Source organism: Geotrypetes seraphini, chromosome 7 (genome assembly GCF_902459505.1).
Source record: "Geotrypetes seraphini chromosome 7, aGeoSer1.1, whole genome shotgun sequence".
NCBI lineage: Eukaryota > Metazoa > Chordata > Amphibia > Gymnophiona > Dermophiidae > Geotrypetes > Geotrypetes seraphini.
In genome coordinates this window covers 90609953-90636316 of record NC_047090.1, presented here as the reverse complement: position 1 = coordinate 90636316, position 26364 = coordinate 90609953, and the positions used below count along the sequence as shown (strand labels likewise).

At 41.6% G+C, this 26364-nt stretch overlaps 1 protein-coding gene across 3 annotated transcripts in view; it reads left to right on the top strand.

Annotated features, from left to right (window-relative positions):
- The window catches only part of NPAS3 (neuronal PAS domain protein 3), a 1959780-nt gene that overhangs the window by 195291 nt on the left and 1738125 nt on the right, over nucleotides 1–26364 (top strand). The window lies entirely within an intron of this gene.

Here is a 26364-nt window from a genome sequence, read left to right as displayed (position 1 = left end):
GTAGGGATGGCAGAGAGGAACAGAATTCCTGTTCCAAGCCCCTATAATTCCTTTTATAAACCATCTGTTCATTCTCAAGTTAAACCTCTGGTCAGGTAATCTGACACAGGAAGAGTTAAGGAAAGGGGTGGAGCTGACAGGCAGAACGGGCTCAGAGCACAAGTGAAAGTTTCACAGCAGGATAAATCCAAGCCAGCTGAGAACACACACAATCAGGAACCTGGAAGGAAGGACGTTCCTCACAGAACAAGGAACAGAAGGCTAGAAGCTTTGTCTTACTAACTTCTGCTAGAAAACCTCCTATCCCACAGCACAGCCATGCTGACATAACTTTGTTTCCTAAGCAGAGGCTAATTGGAAGGGAAAAGTTCCTTGGGCAGTGCTGTCCAAACGCTGCTCCAGAGGATAGCTTGTATCCAGCTTCAGAGAGTGAGGAATCTCTTATGGAGATGTCTTTGAGGGGAATGAAATGGACTGCAGCCCAGAAGCCCTAGACTATTTGTCTGAATGCAGAATAAGTCAGTAAGGCACTATGTGGGGGAAGGGAATGAAAGTTTGTTCTACAACAATGATCTAAAGTACTTAAAAGAAACATTTCTGTCCTCAGGAGGGACTGTATACTGAATGAGTGTTTGAGGTGGGAATGTGAGGATTACTTAGTAGCAGAAATTAAACTAGAATCCCTGTATGCAAGCAAAACATAGTAAGTGGGGGATGGGTAATGCTAACTAACCTTAGAAGGATAAATAAAGCCCAGAATGGATTCAGTGACCTGACATTGCACATCCCTGATAGTGGGAACTTTTGGGAGGGGAATCTTAGACCATTAAAACAAGGGTGGATGGTTCCCAGCCCACTGCCCAGAAATAAGAAGGGTCGGTGGGGTATTTATAATTCAGGCAGTCAGGTGGGGAGAACTTCCTGAAAAACAGTGGGTTAAGCCCAGCAGTGTGCCAAGCCTAGAAGGCATGGAGCTAAAGCCCTGGGCCGGTTGGTCCACAGAGGTGATTGTATATAAGTTCTTGAAACCAGAATGCTGCCCAGAACTGTGCAAAGCATGGCAGCAGACCTGTGAAAAGAAACCCTGTTTAAAGGGAAATGTTTTGGGGGTTTTTTTCCTGATGGAAGCAAGGACTTGCTGGAAAAGAGACCTTTTGTTTGTGATAAATTTCCTTCCAAGCATCATCAGCCAGTGTGGCTGAATTAGAACCAGTGCAAGGTGAACTGGATAATAAAACTTGGAACTGTGAATTATTGGTGGAGAGGTTTTTTCTTCTCTGTGCTCAATCCAGAGTGGTCCTCCAAAGAGCGCTATTCTTGCGCCTAGGGTGGGAGCTGGGTTGCTTTTCCCTGGCCCTGTCACAATCTTTAGTTTATCTAGTTCCTCACAAACACAAGCCCCTGAAAATCCATTCCTATTTGTGTTTGTCTTCTGCAATCCTGCTCCCAGCTTTTCAGCTGAGAGCACAGAACAGAAACTTTGTTAAGCAATTCAGCCTTGTCTTTATCAGCTGCTAAATATTCCTCCCCTTCACCTTTGAGTCTCACAATGCCAGTTTTGCACTTTCTCCTTTCACTAACATATCTAAAAATAATGTCTTGTCCCCCCTGTTTTACCATGTTGGCTGATTTTAGCCTTCCTGACTACTCTTCTAGTTTCTCTTAACTTTTCCAGATAATTTTGTCTGCCTTCCTCCCTCTATAATCTCTTGTAGTTTATAAAAGCTAACCTCTTTTTCTTTTTCATCTACTACTTTTAAGAACCAGTACTTTCATTTACTTTCCTTATACAAAGGTTTTGTTGCCCTTACAATAGCTTCTTTCAGTTTTGCCCACTGCTTTCCTTCTTTCAGCTGTTGCTATCCAGACAACAATTCCTTAAGGTAACCCCCATTTAAACAAAGTTAATTTTTTGAAGATTAGAACCTTCACTTTTGAATGAAACCTCTCCACACCTGTCTTAATATTGGAACACCACCCACAAAGAAGTGTAAATGCTTACAGAACTGGGACCAGTAATTCTTTATTTTAGTAAAAGACCCGACACTGCTAGTGTTTGGGTCTTGGCCTGCCTCAGGGGTCTTTTTGGTTTTCTGTCATTCAATTCACTTGTTTTAAATTGTTTGTCCCAAACTCGAAATTAGACCGCTGGACTGTATCCAACAAAAAGCTTTCCTCAGTCTGCATTAGACTAATACTTTCTTCTGTCCGTGAGCAGTGGTCTAATTTCAAGTTTGGGGCAAACAATTTAAACAAGAGAATTTAAATTCTCTCCACCACACCATCTCTACAGCCACAAATTCATCTCCAGGATGCGAGTATATAAATGTCAGCACTTATATGTGTAAATCAATGTGTTTTCTCTGTTCAGTATTTCAACATGTAGCTTAGACAAATGGCTTTTCCGACTGCATGCGCAGACATACTTGCACTTCTGCACATATTTCATAAAAGGCTCTACATGATTCTTGTCTAAGATCTGACGGAAGGGTGTTTCATAATGTGGGGGCAGTGATTGAGAAAATGGTTTTGCAGGTAGAATTGAGAAATAGTTCACAAATAAAGGGGACAGAAAATAGATTTTGAGTAGTGGAACACAGATTCCGGGAACTGGCATATGGAATGAGAAGGTTGTCGATGAATGCGGGTGAATTGGACTGCTTGATTTTAAATGTTAACAGAAGTGTTTTGTAAGTGTTGCGATGAAGAATGGGTAGCCAGTGAGCTTTGAGCAAGAGGGGGGGTCACATAGTCAATTTTTTTAGCTTTGTAGATGAGTTTGATTGCAGTGTTTTGTAATAGTTGAAGCCGGCGAATTTCCTTTTGTGTAATACCTTGATACAAGGTATTGCAGTAGTCAATGTTGGAGATAACAAAGGAGTAAATCAGAATGTTGATGGAGGGGGGTATCTAGTAAGGAAAGGATAGAGTGGATGAGTCAGTTTGTAAAAGCATTTCTGAGTGACATTGCTGATTTGGTGATGAAAGTTAAGATCTTTGTCAATAATAACTCCTAGGAGTTTGATTTTATTGTCAGGTTTGATAGTGCGTGAATCAATGCAGATTGGATGGTTCAGAGTTATTTTTGGAAACGTAGGAAAAAATATGCTCTTGGATTTGGAGATGTTTAGGGAAAGCTTGTTTTGGTGATGCCAAGAGCTGATCTTGTTAAGTTTATTATTGATTTCTTCTATTTTTTCTGATGTAGTAGAGTTCAGGGGGTGAAGTAATTGGATGTTGTTGGCGTATGCAAAGATAGTAAAACCTATAGATTGTGCCAGGGTAAGAAGAGGACTCATAAAGATATTGACCTCGGAACAAATTAACCCTTATAATCAGTCTACAAGGTACTGTAAAAAAGGTGTTACCACAATCATCGGTCTCTAAAATATACTCTACAGAATTACAAAAAAATAGCCTTCCCAATGATAAAGTTTCAATAAGGAATATGCAGCAATGTATTTATAATAGTAGTTGTAAACTGGGATCAATAGTCAAACAAAATAGAAAGGTACATATAGGGGGAGAGTGTGGCACAGTGGTTAAAGCTACAACCTCAGCACCCTGAGGTTGTAGGTTCAAATTCCATGCTGTTCCTTGTGACCCTGGGCAAGTCACTTAATCTCCCCCATTTCCCCAGATACATTAGATAGATTGTGATTCCTACTGGGACGGACAGGGAAAATGCTTTGAGTACCTGAATAAATTTATGTAAACTGTTCTGAGCTCCCTTGGGAGAATGGTATAGAAAATTGAATAAATAAATAAATAAATATGTAGAAAAGCAGAAATCCGTCCACTTTCAGTCACAGAATTTCTTCAGCCTGTTACGCAATCACGCTATTTCCACTCCAATATCCAAAGTCCAAAAACCAAAATCCCAGCTAAGACTCAGCAAAAAGAGGAAACACCCTCTTGGAGAGCAGCGTAAAAATACAAGCATAAGCTGTGATGCTCAAAAGGACCCACCATCAGAACACACAAGGGTGAGGGGGGCAGGGGAGAAAATGACATCTTGGAAATAAAAGGTAAGACCATGAAGGTGGTGAGTTAGCCCATACGAAGAACAAATCTTCAAGGAATATTTAAACATGACATAGAAAGTGTCATCACAACGATAGCCTGGCTGTCATATCAAGCTTGGTTTAACCATTAAAACCTGCAAAAACAACCCTAATTTGACTCCTTTTTCAAACTGAAATAACATACTTTTTTTTTTTTTAATAAATCATCTTTATTGGCAAACATCCAAAAGAGGAACAAAGAAAACAGACCATCAAACACCAGGAAACACAATCTCACGCATAATATACTGAACAAGAGGACTAATATCACATGTGGTATGCTCTTATCCACACATGTAAGGCCTGATTCTATAAACGTCGCCATAAGTTAGGCGGAGGTAAGTGCCTAACTTGTTTTAATTGGCTTTAAATGGCTAGGTACTTGATTTTGCCATCTAAAAAAACAATTAAAAACTCATTAAAAAGAAAAGTAGTCATTGTAATCGCATTTACAGCAAGCTGCCCAATAGCGCCCAAGGTCAAAATAGGCATAGTTAGAGGTGAGGATGACCTTAGGTGCAGATAGATGTGATTCTCAAAAGAACATAGGCGTCTGGCCTACTTTACCTTTGCCTAAGTTTGGTGACAGGTGCCGTTAGTTGTGATTCTTTAAACGTGATTGACATGCGGCTGGCACCGTTTTTGTAGGTGGCTGCTGATTTAGGCGACGGTTACAGAATCTGGCCTGTATAAATTGAGAAGTGTTAAGAGTTCTCTGGGTATTATGTATAATGAAGGATCATGCCAAAATAAAGTAGTTTTCTTTTATATTCTCCATAAAATAGCATACCGAAAGTTATGTTTATTGATCTGGAAAGTTCAAAAAACAAGCATTAATCTGGTTAATTCCCTAAAGGCCCCTTTTATCAAGAGGATTCTAGTGTGAGCCGGCATGGTAAATGCTCTGACGCTTATAGAATTCCTATGAACATTGGAGCATTTACCTCGCTGGCCCGTACTAGAAATCTCTAGTGCAGCTTGATAAAAGGAGAGTAAGTTACTAAGATAAATGGTTTTGATTAGGGACTCTGTTATTTTTTCAAAATAAACTGTCTAAAGTTCTGAATGTATTTTTTATGTTTCCTGTAGATTAAATATTTCCCCTTTACTAAAGATGTGTTTAAGTCATAGACAGTGGAATGCTATTTGGTGTTGGGGCCAAGGAGCTCTTCCCTAGCTCCAGCAGAATCCTGCAGCATGGCCCATCACTAGCTCCCGACTCTATCTCCTATCTCATAGAATGAAGGGTTCTGGGGCAGGTCTACTCGTTGATGTTGCACGGCGGCTGCCTCGAAGATATAAAGTACATCGGGAAATGGGTGGGAGGGCGGGCACCAACCATCGACCACCAATCTGGGGGGAGGCTGTGGCTTCTGTGGCCTTCCCTGTTCAGATGCCTATGGTTTCGGTTAAGGCATAGTTTTGCAGGAGATCATATCTAAAGAGACTTTTTGGCACTGAGGTATCTCGTTATTAACCTGGCAAAATTTAGCATGTGGTGGTAAAAGAATGCTCGCAGTAAGGTCTGGAAGTAGATGGGGATAATCCTGGCATGCGGAGAGAAATAGTTGCCATGGTAACACTCATCATATTCTCTATTGGTGCAGTGGCAGATAACACAGAAGCTGTTAACTGCACTTTTGAAGTTGTACTTAACTGTTCCATGGTAATTGCTTGCCATGCTGCTGGCAGGTGTTATGATAATTCATGTTAACATCGGTGCCATCCTCTTTTTTCTCTTGCTCACATTAACATAAAGTTCTGTCTTAGGAAAGGAAATTAGGGTACCGCGAGGATGCATGCTAAGTGTGAATTCTATAATGGTAGTTCCGTGTAATGCTGTATTTATAAAATACTGCCTTAGTGTGCAGTTTCATGCCTAGCTTCAGGCATTAGCACTTGTGCCAGCCAAGGACCGGTGTAAATGCTCACACCTAACTACGGTCAGTTAGGTACGGAAATGCATGCATTCTATAACTGTGTACCTAAATCCTGGGAACACCTGTGACTTGATCAACAGTATTAGGGTTACCATATGGCTCCAGCAAAGGGACGGATTTTACTTCCATTGAAAGCAATGGTGGGAGTATGTGGCACAGTGGTTAGAGCTACAGCCTCAGCACCCTGAGGTTGTGGGTTCAATGCCCATGCTACTCCTTGTGACCCTGGGCAAGTCACTTAATCCCCTATTGCCCCAGGTACATTAGGTAGTGCAAGCCCACTGGGACAGATAGGGAAAAATGCTTGAGTACCCAATAAGTGGTATATAAATACTTAAAAAAAAGAAAGAAGTAAAACTAGGATGTCTCAATCCATCCTCTTTTTTTCTGGAGCCATATAGTATCTCTAAACAGTATCAATATCAGTTCTAATAAGATGAATAGAGGACTAAACGGTGGTCAAACCAAAGCCAAAGAAGGCCTCTATGTATGCCAAATAAACCTACTGAATATCTGCAAATTTACGACAATAGGAGGAAAAAGGATCTCCTATGATTATTGGTCCTGGTCTGTGTTCCCTCTAAGCGGAATACATGAGCAATCACTCATACATTCTAGGTCCCGTATTTGTATAGGGGTTATCTGCATTCCGATAGGAATGAATGTTGAAAAGCATACAGTTTAATTTTGTGGTTAACCATTATGTGTTGTTAATAAGATTATATTGTATGTATATATGAAAAATGAATGGAAAAAATGGTATTACAAGTAATACTATTATGGGGGCAGGGTCTGGGGTGGGGTTTGGTCCGCGACTTTGCCTGTTTTAGGCTCCTTAATGTGATTGAGTTTGACATCCCTGTTCTAAACTGAGTGGAGGTCCTCCAACTATATTGCTACTAATTCTACTACTATTTATCATTTCTATAGCGCTGAAAGGCATACGCAGGGCTGTACATTTAACATTCAATAGATGGTCCCTACTCAGAAGAGCTTACAATCTAATTTGGACAAACAGCTACCAGCAAGAGGCGAGGCATCATTATTGTGTTTTCAATTGCTAGGGACAGGCAGGTTCCCTGGAGTCCTATAAAACTTGCCTGCCCCCACTATTGAATATTTGATAGTGAAACAGCACCCCCTCCCCCCCACACACACACAGACCCTAGCAGGACTATAGATGGAAGACTCCCACTTAGCTTAGAGAGGACAGTGCTCCCAGCCATTCTGATTTTATGGATTTCCATGATGAATATGTAAGAGAGATATTTGTATACCAAATACAGTAAAACCTTGGATTGCAAGTAACTTGGTTTGCAAGTGTTTTGCAAGACAAGCAAACATTTGATTAAATTTTAACTTGATATACAAGCAATGTCTTGCAATACAAGTACATACAGTATACACCCACCACAACTGAGCCGATGGCTCTTCTCTCTCTGACGCTGCAAGAGCGTAGTGACTGTTCTAAACGAGCAAAATCTTGCAATACGAGTACCTAAAGTATTGTGTATTAAAGTTTTGGGGTTGTGGAACGAATCATCTTGAGTTTCCATTATTTCTTATGGGGAAATTTGCTTTGATATATGAGTGCTTTGGATTACAAGCATACTTCTGGAATGAATTATGCTCGCAAACTAAGGTTTGACTGTACTTGGAGGCAAGGCAGGGAGATCCATCTCATACACAGTCATCATGAATATCCTGAAAACCAAACTAGTGAATAGACATTTGTGGCTCATCTGAGAAATACTGATCTAAACCACAAAAAAACCTATTTCAAAATATGAATTAGAAGAGAATATGCTTGAAATCTACTGCAAAACCATGACTTGTTTTGTGTTTGGGTAAAACAGTTTTAATGCAGAAAAGAAAGTTTCTCTTGTGGAGCTCCGTGTAATCAACTGTCTTTGCCTATATCACATGTCGCAGAACTCGTTATCAAAATCAATTTGGGGGAGATTATACTTGAGAGTCATTTGTAAGACTAATTCTAATACAGAGTCTCATAAAATCTGTTTTCACGAGGCAGTTCTATTCAGACTTCATTTCTGGCCCAATCTCCTGCTTATCAGCAGCTTATTGTACAAGTGTATTTGCATATAAATGTATGAAATACTGGTAAAACCTATTAACAAAGTGACTTTTTTGTTTGCATGCTGAATTACGCATATACGCTGCTATCAATTTATGTCTTAAATAGTAAGCATGTTAATCAGGTAGCCAAATATGTCTTCTGTAAGTAGAGTGCTGCATGCTGTGTATTGCTTAAAGATATTTTATGTTTAAAAGTGTACCAGCATAGCTTTATATTTTCTTTATTCTTTCTTGTCTTGGTCCTCTCTTCTCTTCTTGTGGGCTTTTGGTTTTAGCTACAGTGAATGGATATTTTTTTTCTCTGTTTCTTTTATTTGGTTTTCTTGTTTGATTGGATTTTTTATCTTATAGTATTAAGAAAATGTACCTTTTGGGGCCTGTCCTGAGGTTGTGCATTGCGGTGTTGTATGCTATGGCTTGGGAGAATTGAACTCAAGACTTCAGTGCATTGAGTGGAACTCTGATAATGTTAAGTTCTGGTAATGACGGGGGGGGGGTTTGTGGTGGAAACCCCCCCCCCCACTTTATTGGTTAGTGTTCGCGCTGCTGTTGGAGGGGGGTTCGGGGGGTTGGAAACCTTCATTATAGCGAAAATGGAACTTTTTCTTATTTTTTCCGGGAAAAGTTCCGTTTTCTCTATAATGTGGGGGGTTTCACCCCCATCCTCCCCGCAACGGCAGCGCGAACACTAACCAATAAAGTGGGGGGTTGCCACCCCAAACCCCCAATCGGAGCTCTTTAAAAATTACTTTTTCCCCCGCGCGCTTCTGTCTTGCGCCGAATTGTCAGCACGCTGGCGTCTGGCGCGCGATTATCCCGTCACCAAGCTCCACAGTCAGAGGGAAGGATGCTGTTGTCAGAAAGGTTTGGTTTAGGATCAAAAGAACATTCATTCATGTCAGTTGTAAAAAGAGGGATGGAAAGTGAAAAAATGTTTCCTACCTCAAATTGGCAATAGCATAGTAATGCATGTTATTCTAGGATTATACATACATTTTATATCAGTGTATCGCAGACGGTGTGCCTTCTGAGATTTCAGGTGTGCCGCGATACGCTGGGGAGGAGGAGAAGTGCCGGCGCCGGCACACTGCGCAGGTGGCTTTAAAATATCCTCAAAGATGACACCTTGATCCTTTCCCTGGGTGGTGCCGCCTAACGTGGAACCCTGCATAACGTAGCTATAGTTTGGGCTCCTCTTTCACACATGCGTCACTTTGCACTTGCTCACATTAAACGTCATCTGACATTTTGATGTCCTCTTTTAATTTTTCACAATCCTCTTGGGATTTAACAACTTTGAACAACTTTGTGTTATCAGCAAGTTTAATTATCTCACTAGTTATTCCCACCTCTAGATCATTGATAAACATGTTAAAAAGCAGCGGTCCCGGCATAGAATTTGGGGGTTGTAAAAGTACATACATATTGCTGTTATAGAATAGATGCACTGCCTGCTTTGTCTTTGCACCTAATTAAGGTGCCCAAATAAAGAAGGCAATTCTACGAGAGTCATTTCATAAATAATGCACACTATTTTTTTTTTTTTTTTAATTTACATGTTTTATTTTATTTTTTTCAAGTATTTCTTTACAATCCTTCAATATAATCTCCCTGCTTTGCAATGATCGAGTCCCAACGTCCGGGAAGTTTCATTATTCCATCCAAAACACCGTTTTTGTTCAGTTGCTGAATAGCTCGGGTGCCGGCGGAAGAAAGCTCTTCCAGAGATGCAAAACGCTATCCACGCAAAGGTTGTTTCAACTCTGGAAAAAGGTTGAAGTCTGGTGGACTCATGTCTGGACTGTAGGGAGCATGAGATAACACCTCCTAGCCATATTTGTGTAGTATTTCAATGACGAGTGGAGAGTTCCGTCTTCCCCACAACCAAAAGAATTTCAATGAGCTCAATCAAAAGTCAAACAAATGATGATTTTTGCTTATGATCATGAAGGCATCATCATCATCATCATCATCATCACAGACAAAGTTCCATGTGGAAGCAGTATATTATCGTGATTTTTTGCAAAGAATGCGCAGAAAAATTCACAAAACCCGACCTCAGTTGCTCTTGGCTAGGCCACTCATTCTTCACGACAACGCTTGCCCGCACATAGGGAATGTCATTGGAAAAACTACATGAATACGGCTGGGAGATGTTACTTCATGCTCCGTACAGTCCAGACATGAGACCACCAGACTTTGACCTTTTTCCAAAGTTGAAACAACCTACGCGTGGACATCGTTTTGCATCTCTGGAAGAGCTTTCTTCCGCTGGTACCCGAGCCATTCGGCAACTGAACTAAAACGGTGTCTTGGATGGAATGATGAAGCTTCCGCTTCCCAGATGTTTGGACTTGGTCATTGCAAAGCAGGGAGACTATGGCCCTCTTCTATTAAACTGCGCTTGCAGTTTTCTAGTGCGGGGAGCTCTTGACGCTCATAGAGTTCTTATGAGCATCGGGAGCAGCGCGGGCCATTCAGCGCGGCTCTCTGTGCTAAAAACTAATAGCACAGTTTAATAGAAGAGAGGGTATATTGAAGGATTGTAAAGAAATACTTGAAAAAAATATAAAACATGCAAATTAAAAAAAAAAAAAATAGTGTGCATTATTTATGAAATGACCCTCGTAGAAAGGGACTCCTATTTTTAGATGCCAAGAAGGTGCCTGTTTGGAGCCCATTCTATAAAGAAAAATAGTATTCTATAAAGGAAAATAAATGCCTAATATAGCAGACAAATACATGCCTTTATTTTAGGCACAATCACTTACACCAGACAAAAAACGGATGCAAATACTGGTGCCTTGGTTGATTAAAAAAATCGACTCCAAAGTTCTATATATGGCACCAAAATTTAGGCACACTACCGAGATATGAGCACAAATTAATTAGTTAAAGAACTGTTAACTATCAATAATTGGGTGCCAGTAATTAAAATGTGTTCATGCATTGGCTGCTCACTATTCTATAAGGCAGGGTTACCATATGGCTCCAGAAAAAGTAAAAGTGAAGCAATGGAAGTAAAACCCTCCTGACGAGATCTGCTTTTCGAAACCTGGGCAAAGTGCCGGGTATTGAAAAGCCGTCTGGACGCACCCTCTAAAAAGAGGACATGTCCAGGTAAATCCGAACATCTGGAAATCCTACTTCAGACGCAGCCCACGGCCCCGAGCTCCTAAACCCAGGCAAACTGCTGGGTTTTGAAAAACTGTCTGGATACTCAGACAGTCTTTTAAAATGAGGACATGTCAGGTAAATTATGGTAACCCTATGCCAACATGTACACCAGGTTTTAGCAGGCGTAAGTTTGGCACCCAAAGTTAGGCATGTGAATTGGTGCTGAGCGCTATTCTAGCCTTTATAGCACAGATATTTTTTTTTTTAACACCCATTTTTGAGCGTAGTGCAGAACTGTGCACGGTACCCAAACTTTACCTAAGTATATGCCCATCTTCAAACTATGTACCATCACACTGAAGCAGAAGCTTTACTTAGATGAGTTTTCCATGATGAAGCTGTTAGCAAAACAGGACCTTGTCGGGAGCCCAATGGATTGAATTTAACTCTGGAAGTGAGCGGACATTATATATATATATAAGATTTACTTATGATGCTCAAATCCCAAAATTTGGATCTCTGCTAATGTGCCTTTTGCTGCTGGGGAACGGGACACCTTTGCAGATAAGTGACTTGTTAAATTTTTCTTATTTGATCAAGTTGATTTGAGGAGTTTGAAGACGTACCTTGATATCAAGAATATTATTACTGAAGCAGTATTTTGATATTGTCAGCAATGGAGTTTTTTTGACCAGGGATGTATTCCCTGCTTCAGCTTTATGGCTGAGACAGGAGTGTCCTGGACATATTAGTTAACTTTATATCTCTGGGGACACTGGGGCCTTTTTCTCCATTTACCTGAATAAATAAGTGGGTATATTCTGTGCGTATTTTTTGGTCCTTTCTCTGGCCTGCTTGGAATGAATGATTTTTGGTGAATTATTTTGATCTTTTCATTCAGCTTGTGTGTTTAATTGCTTTTTGTCCATCACATTAGGTGCCATTTTATTGAGTACTCAGAAGAATATTGTCTTTTACAGTTCTTCTTTCCTTGTCTATTACAAGGCGATGGGATTTGATATACAGTACTGCTTTTCTGTGATTACAGTCAAAGCAGTTTCCATTTTATATACACTCTAGGTGTTCCTAGACTATATTACAGATTTGGGATTCTTTATGAGATTTTGTTTTCAAGATGGACATTGTATTTGTTACCACCCACCTGGGGACCGCGACTGTCCGCTCCTCGCGGACCGCTCCCCGCAACCATATTATAGATTCTATGATCATTTATCCCCTCTTTTACTAGGGCACGCCAGCCGATTTAGCGCACGCTAAACGCTAACGCGTCTATAGAATATAATGGATGCATTAGCATGTAGCACGTGCTAAATCGGCTAGCGCGCCTTAGTAAAAGGATCCCTATGTGACTTATTATTTGCACAGTAAAATAACTGTTTGGTTGATTATCTGACATCTCGCTTGCCTCTCTCCACTGTTTTGTTGTGCTATTTTTGAGGCAAAATTCTTCTTTCCCCCTCTTGTTCACATATTATATACAGGCATATTTTTGTACCTGGGGCAACAGAGGGTTAAGTGACTTCCGCAGTCCCAAGGACCTGAACCCAATTCTCCTGGTTCTCAGGCTGCTGCACTAACCATGCTCCTCCTCCAGGGGGAGCTTATAAATGTGGACTACCTTAAAGACAGGTTATTTTTCACAGGCTGTGCTATTTTAGCACAGGATCTCATTGGAGGTAACGGGACCCTGCACTAAAATAACATGACTTGTGATAGAATGTCCCGCCTTAATGGTAGACCATGTCGATAACTTTGGGCCTGATGTTCAAAACATTTTAAATGGCCAGGAGAGGCTCCTGGCTACTTAAATTGCTTTACCGGAACTAACCAGTCATTTTCAGTGGCACTGAGCTAGATAGGGCTACTGGAAATGCTTAGCTACCATTCGAGCTGAAACCAGCTATTTTGTGGCTTACCGCAGAAAAAAAAGGCTTCTCGCAAGGCGTGCTGAAGCATCCTGTGATCATTACTGGATGTGTGCGCTATCCACATGCTAAAAAATACAATTTTACTTTTTAGCGCTGGGGCAGGTCTGGGGGGTCAGAGAGTAGTCATGTTCTGTGCTAATCGGTTAGCGCAGCTACATTACTATGTACCAACCAATTGGTGCTTGCTTAGCGCACGAGCCCTTATCGCCTGCATATTGGTTGGTGGTAGGGGGTTCACACACTAATGGGAAAATTAGTGAGTGGCCATTAATAGGGAAAATAGAAAAATCGGCCATTTTACCTCAATGGTAAAAATGGCCTTAGCCAGCTACCTTACTTGTTTCATTCGTGTTTCAACAGGACCTCAAAGCTGTTTTAAAATTCTATTTTCGTAATTTGCAAACTCCGTTTCTTGGTCAACGTATTTGGATATACCATGACGTTAATAAAACAACAAAAGAAAGGAGGAAAATATTTTTGACAATGAGGCAAGAGACCAAAGATCTAAGAGCAACATTTCCACTGGCATATCCTTGCAAATGCCTCATTAAATATTTGGGGATAAAATATACATTTTTTTGTCCCAGAACATCTCTGGAGTTTTCAGGACATGAAGAACATCTCCAGCCTTTAAAAGGTGTGATTATGAACTGAGGAGCTGTTCCCCTTAAGTCATTTCCTTTTTGTTTTTTCTTTTTTCTTGATGTTTATTAAGTCTCTTTATTTTCAGGACTTCTCCCCCCACAAATGTTTTGGGGTCCAAAAAGATTGTAAAATATTTTCTTTAATTGAATATTTATGTCTTTTTGTATTATTAATTATCGTGTTACTTAAACAAGTGCATTACTTGTCATTTATTTTTAATAATAAAGAAAGAGGAAAAAAAAATGGTCTTAGCCCGTAGGAATGACCTGCATAAGGACACGCTAAGGCCACTTTTAACCACATATTGGTAAAAGGGCCCCTTTGCCAGTCAAGTGCCAATTTCAGCACTTACCAAGCTAAGATAACCACATAAATAGGACTGCAGAAAACGCGGTTTCATAGACGGTTAAACACTGAATATTGCTTGACTATTGGACCTCTTTTACTAAGCCGTAGTAGAGGTGTCTACCGTGGCTTGGGGTGCTAAATGCTCCGATCAGAGCAGCATTGGAGTATTTAGCGTCCCAGGCTGCGGTAGAAATCTGTATTGCGGCTTAGTAAAGGGGAGGGGGTGTGGATATTTTCACTGGTTCTGTATACCTAAGCCTGGAACTGAATTTCCAAGTATAACACTGGTGGCAGTTAGCAAAACGCTAATTGTCGTTAGCTGAATATCAGGCCCTTTCTTCGTAAAAGATCTTGCTTTTGGCCTGGACGTTTGTCAGCCTTGGACAATTATCTCACAATAATGCCTCTTGTTCCTGGCACTTTGTAATAAGAAATTTTGAATATGTGCTGCATTAGATACAGCTGTTAAAGGTCACGCTAGGGAATGGAAGGGTCCTGAATTACATTTTAAAACGTGTGAACTGAATGCGTTCCGTGGGTAAACTGTTTTGTAATAAACAAGGATTCATACACAAGGAAGTGCAGAGAAAATATATTGCACAGGTGCTGAGAATCTCTGGGATTTGAAAGGTGTGTTAGGTATAAATTAGCTGTCATTTTTTTTCAGTCGTGTAATGGAATGATGAGTTGTAATTTGCATAATCCTTTAAGAAGTCAAATTATACTGTCATGTAGCAGACTTAACATGCTAGCTAGGATTCCAGAGCTTTGAAGCTAATTAGTATGTACCTTCCAGGACAGTTAAATTCAGACTGAATCCTCTCGCCTGAAATTCTCCTCCCTTTGCCCATTGTCTGATAGTACCTCGATACGAGGTACAACTAGCTTGTGAAGAACTGGTTACTTAAATTCCAGAAACCATATAATACAGGGAATGCCATTTTGATTTAGCAGAGTGTTACGTTTTTAATGCTATTGAAATATTTCATTATAGCTAAAATGATGATTTAATTTCAGCGATCTAATTGCAGTGTTATCATTGGGTGTTACAGGCAAAGGAGCGGCAAGGGATACAGTGTTTCGCTGACATAACAGAGTTGACACGATTATCTCTAAACTTGATTTCTATTGAGTTTCCTTGGATTCTGTGTTTGCAGCTAATTTAGGGTTGGTGGAGCAGCGCAAACTGAAATTTTCCAGGTTTTCACATGTACAGATGTTGCTTTGGCAACACTGCTTGCTTTTTATGTGCTTCATTGACTTTTATCAGCTCTGTTGTAAACGGACCACCTCTAAGGGTTAGGAGGCAATCTCCAAGCCTGTTTGGTTCTCGTCTTCTCTACTGAGACTAACTGATAGGATTTTGACTTTGAATTGGCTGCATACTTTTGGCAATAAACCACTGGTGGCTGGACCAAATTTAAAGAGTCACATGACATAGACTTCCAAATGTCTGTCAGGTGAAAATAACTGCATGTGAACTAATGCCCAAGGGATGATAGTCTTATCCCCTCGTCAGTAAACGGAACTAGTTCTTCCCCTGTATTGTACTTTAACACTTGTTTTCCTTTCATATATATGCTGAGTTACCATATTAACACCCTCCCCCTTTTACAAAACCGCGCAAGAGGTTTTTAGCGCTGGCCGGTGTGCTGAATGCTCTGCGCTGCTCCGGCGCTCATAGGAACTCGATGACCTTCGGAGCAGAGCATTCAGTGCATCAGCCAGCGCTAAAAAACCCTCTTGCGCGGTTTTGTAAAAGAGGGGGTAAGTTTTTTAGCACTTTTCAACCAGTGTGGAGAATGCAAACAGCAGTAATTTGATTTTCCTCCATTTTGGGGCTGATAGCTTCAAGAAAAATCCATTGATGGATCCAAAACAGGAGAAAGGTCAAATATTGTCACACACTTGTTCTATGGAAAATGACCTTCATATAAGAAGACATAATACATAACATAACATAACGTAACTTTATTTTTCTATACCCCCTTAAAAGAATTCTAGGTGGTTTCCACAAAAGAGAAAAACTGGGCAATCAGTGAAATACAAAATAATAATGATAAGAATACAGCCTATTATTTAAAAAGACATTAAAATTTAAACTGATACAGTAAAATTATTGTGTTAAGAATAAAAGCACAAATTAAGAGATAAATTTATTAAATAATACTGCCTTAATTTCTTTTCTGAAAGCGCCATAGGACAGCATGGTTTCGCTGATATAGTTACTCAACCAGGACTGTTTGCTTGCTTGAAATGCAAGCATCCTGTCTAAATAAGACCTAAGTTTACAGCCTAAAATCTTCAGGTTAGCAAATAGGTTACAATTCCTGGTTATCCTCACGGGGTTATATAGCATGAAATGAGATAGCAGGTAGGTAGGTACCAATCCCCAAACTGAGGAGGCAGTCCTTTGAAATAGGGCTGAAGGTGAAATGTACATGAAAATTCATGCATACAATTAAGTGTGGTTTCCACTTTCTTCTTTGGTTTTTGTTGCCTCCTCTTTTATAGGGTTAGTCTCACGATTGTTTCTTGAAAGCTTCTATACTGCTACCAATGACTGGGGAGTCAATTCAGGGCGGTTTGCATGAGCTTCTGTAAAAGTGTTACAATACATGGGCTCGATACAAGAGTTACAGGGGCTTCTGTAGCGATGTTACAATACAGAGTTATTAATAGCAAAATTGTTTAAAAATAATATGCTTAGCTATACACCAAACAGATCACTACGTTCTGAGAATTTAGCTCTACTGAAGACAAACGTTAACCCAAGGCTTGTTGAGACTGGCAAAATGACTTTATGCTGTACAGGAGTTAAAATATGGAACTCCCTTGTAGGCCAAATACAAAACTGTAGTGAAAAGGGCATGTTTAGAAAATTACTCAAGACGCAGTTATTTGTAGATGCCTTTTTTACCCAATAATTTTCAGCTCTGCGCAGTTGATGAATTATTCATGATTCTCATTATGTAAGTATGGTATTAGTTTGTAGATATGATTTCTGATGATCGTTTTTGTCTGTTTTATTATGTTTTTATAAAATTATGTATTGTAAATATGTAAACCATTTAGTTTTAAACGGCATAGAAATTTTTTAAATAAATAAAATAAAAAATAATCAGTCATCCTACTTATATTACTGGCACATCGATCATCCTTCTAAATAAATAAATAAATAAATATGCATATGTTTATACCAAATCAATACGTATACAGTCAAACCTTGGTTTGCAAGCATAAGTCGTTCCAGAAGCATGCTTGTAATCCAAAGCACTCATTTATCAAAGCGAATTTCCCCATAAGAAATAATGGAAACTCAGATGATTCGTTCCACAACCCAATAACTTTAATACAAGATACCATATGTACTTGTATTACAAAACCTCGCTCATTTAGAACAGTCACTACACTTCCGCAGCGTCAGAGAGAGAAGAACCATCAGCTCAGTTGTGATGTGTGTATACTGTATGTACTTGTATTGCAAGACATTGCTTGTATATCAAGTTAAAATTTAATCAAATATTTTGCTTGTCTTGCAAAACACATGCAAACCAAGGGCTCCTTTTATCAAGGCGCGCTACGGGGGTTAGCGCGTCGGACATTTCATCATGCGCTAACCCCCGCGGCAGCCTAAAATCCTAACACCTCATCAATGGAGGCGTTAGGTACTAGCGGGGCAGGCGGTTTAACGCGCTTTTGTAAAAGGACCCCCAAGTGACTTGCAATCCAAAGTTTTACTATATTCACATATAATACTAGGCTTAATATTGCAGCTAAGTACACAATATTTACACATCTCCTAAGGAGTTTGGCCAATTCAACTAAATATTATCTATATACAGTACACGTATCTGTATCGTGTTTTATGTTTATCTTTGAAATATTATCTTCCTCAGAGTCTAGTTTTCTGGGCTTTGTCTATTTATATCCCTATTGTGTTCATATTATTGTGTTCCTGATTTTATTTTTTTTTTGGGGGGGGGAGGAGTGGGGGCTAGCCAACTGTCTTCTTTAAGTTGTTTTATTGCTTATTAATATCTCAAAAGACCTTCATTTTGGAGATATGTATTTGGTTCTCAAGAAAGAACTAAAGAGGGGAAGTTTTGAACGGACATCAGAATTCCTTGTTCAAAAATGTGTGAGATGGACGTCTACTGTATATGCTGAGGATGTCCAGCATGAATTGTCATTTTACAAACTGGAACATCCAACATGTTAACGGCAAAAAGAGCAGGGGCAGGGACTTCTGTCTTGCACCATTCTTAGAGGAATGGCCACACAGACATCCCGGCATAGCGGAAGACCAGCCTAGTAGTGCAGTGGACTTTAAACCAAGGGCCCCAGGTTCAAATCACACTTTGGCTCTTATTTTGTAATAGTAAGCCCTCCAGGAACAGAAAAATATCTACTGTACCCGAATGTACATCACTTCAGCAGCCTTCGGGTTTGCAGGTAGCTTATATACTTAGGTATTGTATCTATTTTTCTGTTTTTTGGAGGGCTCATACTAATTAAAAAAAAAAAAAAAAGAGTTAAAGTGGGGATTGAACCAGGGTTCTTTGTTTTAAATTCCACTGCATTAATTCCACTAGGCTAACCCTCAGACTTGGTAAGAGCGGATAGCATAGCTGGTTTTAAGAAAGATTTGGACAGGTTCCTGGAGGAAAAGTTCATAGTCTGTTATTGAGAAAGACATGGGGGAAGCCATTGCTTGCCCTGAATAGGTAGCATGGAATGTTACTACTCTTTGTGTAGTGACCTGGATTGGCCACTGTGAGAATGGGCTACTGGGCTTGATGGATCATTGGTCTGACTCAATAAGGCTATTCTTATGTTCTTATGTTCTTGATTTGCTAAGATTGCCCATAATACCCAAAGCTGTCATAGAGTCTGGAATCTCCTTTTGGTTTCACTTTCAGGGGAGAGGAAGGGGGACAGCAACCAGTGGCTCAGTGAGGGTAGAAGGTGCCCGGGTTGGTGGGGGCCCTCCAGACCCTCCTCTCCATTCCCTCCATCACCACCACACGCACGTTCTCCCTTCTTTCCATACCTCTTTAAATCTTCGCCAGCGTGAGCAGTTTCTCTGGTCTACTGCTCCCTCTGGTAATTACTGTTGGTCATCCTGATTTTGGACCCTCCCTAGTCCCACCTAAAACATGCCCATAACATGCCCCATTGCTATGTTGACTCTCTTCAGTGTTCGACATCCCTTTTCTGCCATCATAAAATTGAGATTTGGACGTTTCAAGCACATGGGCATCCATTTGGGCATTTTGAGATCTCCGTATGCTTTGAAAATAAGCTCCAAAATTTAACAAAATGTCATGTAACCTTGTAAATTCTGTGTTTTGCTTTGACATAGTACCAGTTAAGGGGGAAGTTATCAATATGGCTACCATTAAGATGTACTATTTTATTATTAATCTAGATCAGTGTTTTTCAACCGCTGTTCCGCGGCACACTAGTGTGCCGCGAGATGTTGCCTGGTGTGCCGTACGGTCAGGGCCGCCATCAGGGCAGTACCACCAGTCTAGGGAGAGGGGCGGTCCGCCCCACGTGGACAGGAGAGAGCTGGACGGGGGACCCGCGGAGTTCAATACATCTCGAGCCGCGAGGCTCGTCTTCTGTTTCTGCCTGCCCTGCAGCTAACATATAGCCGATCGCAAGCGTTCCCCGATGTCAGCGCTGACGTCGGAGGGAGGGCTTAAGCAAAGCCTGCCCTCCGACGCCAGCGCTGACGTCGGAGAATACTTCCGTTCGGCTATTTGTGTGTGGCAGGGCAGACAGGAAGCAGAAGACAAGCCTCGCGGCTTGAGCTTCGTTTTGCTGAGAAAGTTGCAAAGATGGGCTGGTAGGCAAACACGGAACACAAAAGGGGGGAGGGAGTGCGTTTTGGACACAAGGCATGAACTTGGGAGAGAAGAAGGGAGGGAAAGAGATGCTGAGGTGGGGGAGGGAATGGGTTTTTGGACACAGAAGGCATGGACTTGGGAGAGAGGAAGGGAGGGAAAGAGATGCTGAGGTGGGGGAGGGAATGCGTTTTTGGACACAGAAGAAATGGACTTGGGAGAGAGGAAGGGAGGGAGAGAGGAAGGGAGGGAAAGAGATGCTGAGGTGGGGGAGGGAATGCGTTTTTGGACACAGAAGAAATGGACTTGGGAGAGAGGAAGGGAGGGAAAGAGATGCTGAGGTGGGGGAGGGAATGCGTTTTTGGACACAGAAGAAATGGACTTGGGAGAGAGGAAGGGAGGGAAAGAGATGCTGAGGTGGGGGAGGGAATGAGTGTTTGGACACAGAAGGCATGGACTTTGGAGAGAGGAAGGGAGGGAAAGAGATGGTTGTGTACACGGGGAATAGAAGAAAGGAGAATTTTTGGTCATAGGGAGGGAGTGAGGTACAGATAGTGGCATACCAGGGTGGGGGGGGCGGTCTGCCCCACCCCGGGTTTACGTCCCAAGGGGGTGCACAGCTGGCCACCCTCCAGTGTTGTCCCTAGGCCGGCAAACTGCGGCTCTTTAGCCACTTGAGTGCCACCGCCGCCAACGGTGTTGTTGGCGGTGGCAGCATTATAAAATACTTTCTTTGTGTTTATTTGATTCCTATTCAAGAGAATTACTTTATATATAGTCAATATAGGCACAGAGTTAAATTTTTTAACATTTTCTAATGGTGGTGTGCCTCGTGATTTTTTTCATGAAACAAGTGTGCCTTTGCCCAAAAAAGGTTGAAAAACACTGATCTAGATATTAGTAGCCAGGTCTCTGTGGTAAAATAACATATTTTAATGGTAGCCCATGTTGATAACCATACCCCTAAGACAATATAGTGGTGAATATTATTTAGGAGATTGAGTTTCAAATGAATACACATAGTAATTTTATGGGGAGAAATGAGTCAGTAGAGTGGGCAGACCTGATAGGCTATGGCCCTTATCTACCGTCATCTTCTATGTTTCTATGAACAGCCAAGATTTTTGTTTATCTGTTATAGCATTGTGTTGAGTGAGATAAGAGTAGCCTACATCATGAAGGATAAATTGCAATGTGGAATGGTTAATTTTAAATTATCTGCGGCGTGATAATATTCATATTTGCTTCTATTGTATTTATCTGTTTTGATCCATTTTCTTGACTATTCCTTGTTTAATTTACCCTCTCCTTTACTAACGTGTAGCACAGGTTTTAGCATTGGCAGTGGGGGTAACTGCTCTGACGCTCATAGTAACATAGTAGATGACGGCAGATAAAGACCCAAATGGTCCATCCAGTCTGCCCAACCTGATTCAATTTAAATTTTTTAAATTTTTTCTTCTTAGCTATTTCTGGGCAAGAATCCAAAGCTCTACCCGGTACTGTGCTTGGGTTCCCACTGCCGAAATCTCCGTTAAAACCTACTCCAGCCCATCTGCACCCTCCCAGCCATCTTATGAGCGTCGGAGTAGTTAGTGCTGCTGCTGGCGCTAAGGCCCGCGCTACTCATTAGTAAAGGAGGGGGTTAATCTTTTGTTAGAGAATTGTTTTGCAATTTTAAGGTACATTTTCAGCCATAATCTCATGTGGATACCCTAGGATCTTGTAATTTCATTGCCACTGATACATACCAAAGAGCTTTTTTGATCAATACTTATTTGTAACTAAGAATCTTCTGTGCTTTTATCTCAGGCTTTCTCGAATGTTGTCAATGGATTTGTTTTCTTTGTCTTCCCTGAAACAATATTTCATGTATCTGCCATCCTTTTTTTGAGGATTCTACCTTCCTCGAAGTCTTGTACCATAGCCCTGAATTGGATTGGATTTATTATATAATTTACCGTTATTGACATAAGTATTTAGTGGTGTACAATAAAAATCTTATTAAAATACAATACAGTCACTTCACAAAATCTATAAAAAAATAATATTAATTAACAGAATCAAGTCAATCGTTGCTAAATCCTATAGTCACAGTATGCTTCCATAATATTGCTGAAACTAGTATTTTAGCCCTTTACATTAATGGGTGCTAGAAGTCTGGTCGGCTCTCGTAGTCCCTTGCCGCGGCCCCCCCTCTTCCCTTTCCGCGGTCCCAACTCCAAACCTGCCAACTCCAGCAGCGTCTGCAGCACTGTACACACGCTGCTTTGGAGCCTTCTACGGTTTGGAGTCGGGACCGCGGGAAGGGAAAGGGAGGGGCGGCAAGGCGAAGAACTTACTTTTACCAGAGCAGGGAGTCCAGCACTGGCGGCCAGTCCTGCTGGCGAGTGTAGTTAGGTGCTGTAAGGCTGGTGACCCGCGCATGCGCACTCCTGCCACCACGGACCTACATCTCACGGAACAGAGAAAATGGAACACGCAGGTAGGAGTGCGCATGCGGGGCAAGGGTTATATTATATAGGATAATTCTGTTTTCAACAGCTTACAAAATTACAAATATGACAAACCATCAAAGAATTTATTAAACAAAGAATTCCATAATACAGGATCTAGAATTTCCTTAATGCTGAAAACATGTTTGCTTCGACTCTATTGTACATGCCTTTCAAGGTATAATGCTTTTCCTAACATCTTTGGAAATTATAATCTTGTTTTTAATAAAACAACATAAAACACCTTTCAATTATGACTCTTGGGAGGGGCATAATAAAAAAAAAAAGTCTAAGTCCCTTTTGGCCTAGGCCCTAAACGTTGAAAGTAGAAACAGGGAAAATGTCCATTCTCAAAAAAAAGTCCAAAAGGAGTTTTTTTTGTTTTTTTTAATAATGGCCTGCCTCTACGTTCAGTTGTTTAAACGCCCAGACCACCACTATGTCTACACTAACAACATATAATCAACCAAAAAAAAGCCTAAGTCCCAAACACCCAACACGAGAGCTTTTAGGCTCCCTCCTGCCCGCCGCATTCATTCGGTGGGAGGGGGGGTTGAAAGATCGCAGCAGGAGAGATTGACTATCTCTCCTGCCGCAATAGCGATCCCAAGTGCCGTGATTGGCAGCACTTCAGGATTGTTAGTGCAGTAGGGGAGATGAGCCATCTCTCTTGCCACGATCGTTGTTGGGGTGGGGGGTAGGCAAGTTGCCGGTGCCGCTGAGCTGATCGCAGCAGCCGCGATCAGCTCAGCAGCCCCTTTTTCAGCACTTATACATGTTTTGACTTGGTCTAAGTCAAAACGTATAAGTGCTGACTAAGCAACCTGTCTAAACTATTGGTTATACCTGTTGTACGACTAAGTGTAGGTCGGCCCACCTCCCGCCCTTTCCCCTCCTCTAAAAATTCCTCTCTTCGCTCTAGGCGTTTAGAGGCAGGGGAAAGGCCTAAGCAGGTTTTAGCTACGTCTAAAATCAGCTTTGGTTATGGGTACTTGGAGACGATCAGGCTTTTTGTTCGTCCAAGTACCCATTTAGGTCACTTTGTAGACTTTTTTTTTTATTATGAGCCCCATACTATATAATCTTGAATATAAACCTAGATTTTTGGGCCAAAACAATAGCCCAAAAATGGGGTCCTCGGTTTATTTTCGAGCCTCCTTTGGATGATGGTGCTTTTTTCCTCCTCTTCCCATCCGATGACCAACAGTTCTATTTTTCATCCTTCCAGATGCCTGGCACTACTATCCCCCATCCCTTTCCCATGATCGGCACTGCTATCCCCATTGATGACCATTGCTGTTTTTCCTCCTCCCCCCCGAGGACCGGCACTTCTATGCCCCCCCCGATGACTGACACTCCACTACCCGCTCCCCCCTGCCCCAGACTGACATCGCACTTACAGTCCCGATGCTCCGGAAGCCGATGCTGACGCTCTGTGTTGGGCTTAAGGGCCTTGAGCGTCTATGCATGCTCAAGGCCTTCTGGTTCCCACCCTCTCTGGGATTCTTGAAGGGAGTCCAGCAAGCTGTGAGCATGCACAGATGCTCAAGGTCCTTCAACCCAGCATAGAGCATCGGCCTCAGCTTCCGTAGCATCGGGACTGTAAATACGATGCTGGTCTGGGGCAGGGAGGAGTGGGTATTACAGGATAGGAGTACCTAAGATGGTGGCCTCTTCTGTACTTTTCTTTTGCTGTGGTCCACCCCCCTCGGAAGCAACTTCCTCTTTCTGCTTGGGTGGACCGCAGCAAAGGAATGGTGCAGGGGAGGCTGCGGGCAGCAAGATGAAGGAGATGGGGGCACATGAACGGAGGGAAGGGGAAGAGATGGAACACAGATGGAGGGAAGAGGAAGAGATGAGAGATGGTGCACATGGACGGAGGGAAGGGGAAGAGATAGAGCACATGGATGGAGGGAAGGGGAAGAGATGGTGCACAAAGATGAAGGGAAGGGGAAGAGATGGGGCACATGGATGGAGGGAAGTGGAGAAGGAGGGAAGAGATGGTGTGCATGGATGGAGGGAAGGGGAAGAGTTGGAAAGATAGATTTGAGATGTAGGCAGAAATATTGAAGAAAACTGAATATAAAATCAGTACCAAAGAAGGATGTAGTGCAAAAAGTAAAGGAAAGGAAAGAAACAGCAAATGCTTAAGGAGGCCTTGGAAACAGATTTAAGATCACAGATGGAACCACATGATCAGAAAAATAAAATTATCAGATAGCAAAGGTAGGAAAATGGTTTTTATTTTTTCAATTTAGTGATTGAAATATGTCAACTTTGAAAATTTACATCTGTTGTTTTTATATTTTGGACTGTTCCGGAAGAAATGTGTTCTGGTGGGGAAGACAATTTATATTTGGATTGGTTTATATTCGAGTATATACAGTACATGGAACCCATCTAGTATAATACACAAAATGACAGTATTGAAGTAGGGAGATGGGACAAGAGTGATGATTAATATTAAATGTTTGCATAAGGAATGATTGTGATATTCACAATATCATGCTGTGGCCCAAGGGAATCACTAGGATTAGAAGTCTGGGGGTCCTTTTACTAAAGGCGTGCTAGCTGTTTTAGCGTGCGCTAAATGCTAACGCGTCCATTATATTCTATGGATTCATTAGCATTTAGCGCACTAAAATGGCTAGCACGCCTTAGTAAAAGAGGGGGAGGGTCTTTAGTTTCCTGTTTTAAATGCTAAACTACTATTTGTTATCTACTTTTAAAAGACACCCCCCCACCCCAGACTTTTTCCTTTCATTCTGGCAATGGTTAACTGGACTATTTCAATAGAACAGTTTTCTGTTGTTTGAAAACTGGCAATTATTCAACTCCTTATCAAGAAACCAGATTTAGAACCCTCAATCATCTCAAATTTCTGCCTGTTTCAAATCTTCCTTCTATTTTTAAAATGTAAGAGAAAGTAGGCCAGCTGTGTACTTTCCTCGAAAATACTAATGTTCTACATGCTAGACAAGCAGGATTTTGCCTTGGCCATCTTACAAGAGTTTGCTTTGCTAGGCATGTTGCTTTTTTTTTTTTTTTAGATCTCAGTGCAGCCTTTGAGTAGTTATTAAGCTCCTGGCTGTCTAAACTAGGCACATGGGATATAGTTTGCAACTGGTTTATATCATACCATGGCTAGGGTTACCATGGTATGATATAAACCTGGACATGTCCTCTTTTTATAGGACTAACCGGGTGCCTGGATGGTCTTTCCAAAACCCAGCAATTTGTCTGGGTTTTGGAAAGCTCTGGCCGCGTCTGGAGGGTCCCTGAGCACATCCGGATGATGTCACACGGATCTGCGCATGCTCAGAGGCCCTCAAATGCGACCCGGAGGTCAGGAATACACTTCTCCCTCCGTATCCACAGGGGTTAGGGGCAGAGCCAGCCCGCGAATATTAAAAAACCGCAACTAATATTCGGGCTGGCTCTGACCCATCCACCGCTCCCCCCCTCCCCCCCTGCATCCCTTTAGCCTTACCTGGTGGTCTAGCGGGATTTTGGGGCAGGAGCGATCTTCTACGCTCCTGCCCTGGATTATTCATAGGAAATGGCTGCCATGAGCGGACACTGAAACCGTGGATTCGGAGGGAGAAGTGTAAAAAGATGAAGCTGTGTTCACTATTTCATTCCCTCTTCCTTCATCCGCTTAGTATGGCATATCTTTTTCCCTTCTCTTCCCTTTAGCCCTTCCACCAACAGGTCCAGTACCTCTCCACCTTCCCTTCAGCAGCCCCCTTCCACAGATGTAGCACCTTCCCCCTTCCCTCCAGCAGCCCCCCTTCCACAGGTGCATAACCTCACCTCTTTCCCTCCTGCACATCCTGTAGCTCTCTCCCTTCCCTTCA